This window comes from Silene latifolia, chromosome Y (genome assembly GCF_048544455.1).
Source record: "Silene latifolia isolate original U9 population chromosome Y, ASM4854445v1, whole genome shotgun sequence".
Lineage (NCBI taxonomy): Eukaryota > Viridiplantae > Streptophyta > Magnoliopsida > Caryophyllales > Caryophyllaceae > Silene > Silene latifolia.
Window position 1 is genome coordinate 21,070,531 of NC_133538.1, and position 4,239 is coordinate 21,074,769.

Below are 4,239 nucleotides of genomic sequence, written 5' to 3' on the forward strand. Positions count from 1 at the left end.
CAAGAAGAATACAATCGAGTTTGGTAAGATGATTTGTGCCATTTCTACCTATCAAAGCATTCCCAATGACCTTATGCCATACTCTAATGCCCGGATGGTGGACTAAGAGAGCACGACAATCATGAAAGCGTATGAATTTCTTTCCGGAAATTGCCATCTAAAGAAGAGCGGGGACATACTTGATAGGAGTCTTTGTATATTTCGGGTTATCACTAAGGCCTAATATCTTACCCAATTATCCATAATTTATGCGTCTATCAACATTTTCAAGACGAAACTCGATGTTGGTTCGAGTCTCCACCCTTGTGACTTTCAAGGAACTTAAAAATTCCAAGGTGAGGGAGGGGTATGTCAATTCTTTCATCGTAAACAATTTACCCAATCCCATAGACTCAAAGAAGGTTTTGGTCTGTTCAAGAACACCCAATTTTGATAATGCATCTTCACAAATAAACTTAGTAGGCATGATGGTTTTCTTAGCAAAGAGAATGAATTTCTCCCTATGAGAGTCGGAAATGAAAGTTACCTTCGGATAATTGGATAATTGTTCAATGACCGGAGTTGTTGATGTTGTAGCTTCCATAGGGGGATCTTGTTTTTGAACCTCCAACCTTGCCTCATGAACTACCAATGCCTTTGACAATTGTTTTGCTTGAAGAGCTAGTTGCCTTTTGGAAAGTGTCTTCTTTTGAGGTGCCTTGTTGCCTCCTTTAGTTCTTGCCATTCTCCTTTGCTTGATTACACCAATGAAAGATTGAAATCTTCAATTTTTAGTGATACCCAAATCGATTTAGGATGAATGAATGTTGCTTTGTATCCTAAAAATCGACTCAAAAGTTGAAGATTTTGGTTTTTGAATTACTTGTTATTGCAAAAGGAGTGATTAATTTTTGTTTTGAGGAAGTTTGTATTTGATTTGGTTGAGTTTGGTTGAGGAAATTTGATTTTGTTGATGGAGAGGATGAGGGTTTTGGGGTTTTTGGGTTTTGGGTAGTGTTTGTATGTTGAAGAAATGAGAATGAATGGGAGAAAAAGCGTTTTAAAACACTCGTTATTTTTGAAAATGCAGTGCAGGACGAGCAGACCAGGTGCCGGGACGCTCGGATTCCTCAATGTTTGGCTCAGGAAAAGACGCTACAGGACGAGCGTCTTTCTGGAAAGACGAGCGGATTCTTTGTGGAGGGACGAGCGTCTTTCTGGGCGGATGCTCGGATTCCTTTATAGAGAAAATCCCAGGATTTTTGAAGCAAAAAGACGAGCGTCTTTTGTGAAGGACGTCCGTCCAGAATGAGACGAGCGGATTCTCAGCTGAGACACTCGGATTCTTTGTCAGACCCGATTTTTGTATTCTGCAGCTCTACCAGACGAGTGTCTGGTGACTTTGGACGCTCGGGTTCTTCAGGACGAGCGGATTGTCCATTTGGCCGCTCGGATTCTTCCTTGACCACACGGATTCAGGTCCATCCGTGGGTACTTCGTAACCCGTGTCATTTTCATTCTTCAATTCTCGTGTTCTTCATATTAGGGGCACTACAAAGGCATGAATAGCCTAGGCAATTGTTATCCCCACACTAAGGTAAAGCACTACACATCAATAAAATCATAAGTCCCTCCCTCACTTTTTCTTAAAATGATGAATATCTTGATCAAAGCACAAAAATATAAATCCAAAAATGACAAAAAATGCAATGTAATAATTGAAATGCAAGTTAGGGAGTTAGAATATATACAAATGGTGGTTTAGGGAGGACCCCACCAAACTCTCATCCAATGTGAGATGTCAAGGGGGCATGTTCAAGGTGTTGTTGATGTTACTCAACACCTTGAAGAAGTAGTCGAAAGCTTTCTCATTATCATGACAAAGGTCTTCAATAGATTTTTTCACTTGTTGTTCTCCATGATGGTCTTGGTTCATAGCATTATCAATGTAGGGATTGAATATCCCTTCAAACTCATCATCCCAAAGACCGCAAACTTCGTCTACTTCATCATTAAACATTTCTTGAGTTGATGGAGACAACTCTCCTTCTTTCTTGTCTTGGCCAATGAGGCCATCTTCTTCACTTATCATGGGTGAGCTTTTCAAGCCCTCATTGTTACTATTTCCTTGCTCTTTTGATGGAGCATCATCCACTTTCTTTTTCCATTGAAATTCCAACTTCTTCCTATCATCCTTCCGGCTATAGTGATCAACCATAAAACATGGCTCATGCAATCGGGGAGCTCTCATGGTTTTGTCAAGATTGAAAGTGATGGTTTCATCTCCCACTTCAAGGGTGAGCTCTCCATGCTTCACATCGATCACCGTTCCCGCGGTGTGCAAGAAAGGTCTTCCTAAGATAATAGGAATGTTGGAGTCTTCTTCCATGTCAACAATAACGAAATCCACCGGGATGAAGAATTTTCCAATTCTCACGGGAAGATCTTCCCATACCCCTAAAGGTGTCTTTGTTGATGTATCCGCCATTTGAAGCGTGATGTTGGTACATTTGAGTTCTCCCATTCCTAGCCTCTTGCTAACCGAATATGGCATGACACGAACACTTGCCCCAAGGTCACATAATGCTTTGTTGATTGTAGTGTCACCAATAGTGCATGGAATGGAGAAACTTCCCGGATCCTTGAGTTTTGGAGGTGAAATCCCTTGAAGGATGGCGCTACTCACCTTAGTGAAGGCAATAGACTCAAGCTTCCGGATTTATTTCTTCTTCGTAAGGATGTCCTTCATGTACTTCTCATAGGCCGGAATGTGATTGATCAATTCCGTGAAGGGAATCGAGACTTCCAAATTCTTTACAATTTCCATGAATTTTCCAAGTTGGTCATCAAACTAAGGCTTAGCTTCACGAGTCGGGAATGGAAGTCTAATCACAATGGGCTCCTTCTCTTCGGCCTTTTATTCACTTTTCTTCGAAAGTTCTTGATTGGTGGGTTCTTCTTCACTAGAGTTTTGCACAACTCTTTCCTTGTCACTAGCTTCCACAACTTCATCCTCAACTTGCTTCTTTGGTCCTTCATATCTTGTACCACTCCTTAAGTGAATGGCACTAACTGTTTCATGTCTTGGGGGATTACTTTGAGGTGGTAATTGCCCCTTTTGTCTTTGAGAGCTTGAAGATGCTAGTTGGGTCATTTGAGTTTCCAACATTTTTGTGTGGGCTAGGATGTTGTTGATGGTGATGTCTTTTGCTTGGCTATCTTTTTGCATTTGAGTGAAAACTTCTTGCTGATTCTTTTGCATTTGGAGGACCGCTTTTTGAACATCAAAACCTAGGTCACTTTGTTGATTGTATGGAGTTTGATTTTGATAACCTTGGTTTTGGTTGAAAAAGGGTCTTTGATTTTGGTTTCTCATGGGAGGTGGGGTGTATGTTGGTTGAGGGTTTTGAACATTTTGGCTTTTGTATGAGAGATTTGGGTGGAATTTGGTGTTATCATTGTAATAGTTGGAATAAGGGGTACCACTTTTGTATGCTTGAAAAGGATTCACTTGCTTATTTGTTCCCCTACATTCACTTTGGTCATGTCTCAAAGTTCCACAATTCTCATATATCCCACTTGGGATTGATGAAGATGCCACCATGGCATTAACATGATGCTTTGGTGATTTTGAGGCTTCTTCAAGCTTAGCCATAGCTTTTTCAAACTTCAAGTTGATGGTATCAATATGAGCACTAAGTTGAGCACCCAATTGAGTAATAGAGTCCACTTCATGCTTTCCTCCTCTAGTAGCCCTGTGAGGTCTACTATATTGTGAATTATGGACCGCCATTTCCTCAATCTTGTTCCAAGTTTGATTATCGTCAACTTCGGTGAACATACCATTTGATCCCAAGTTAAAAATGTTTCTTGAGTCTTCATAAAGAACATTCCAAAATTGTTGTACCAAGAACCACTCGCTAAGTCCATGATGAGGACATGAGCGACAAATTCCTTTGAATCGCTCCCAAGTTTCATACAAAGATTCTTCGTCCCTTTGCTTAAAACCCGTAATTTGAGCTCTTAGCATGTTAGTCTTTTCCGGAGGGTAGAATTTTTTGTAGAAATCTCGAGCCAACTTCTTCCAAGAGTCAATTCTAAGAGTAGCCTTATCAAGGCTCTTCAACCATTGTTTCGTGGTGCCAATTAGAGAAAAAGGAAATAAGACCCATCGAAATTGGTCTTGAGTCACTCCGGTTTGTGAAATCGCATCACAATAGTCACAAAAAGTCTTCATGTGGGAATGAGGGTCTTCACTAG

At 40.6% G+C, this 4,239-nt stretch overlaps 1 non-coding gene across 1 annotated transcript; it reads left to right on the plus strand.

Moving 5' to 3' along the window:
* The first annotated feature begins 3,902 nt into the window (after positions 1–3,902).
* On the plus strand, positions 3,903–4,009 carry LOC141634919 (small nucleolar RNA R71). The gene has a single exon (XR_012539633.1). It is a non-coding gene; the product is annotated as a small nucleolar RNA R71 (small nucleolar RNA).
* Positions 4,010–4,239: the final 230 nt, after the last annotated feature.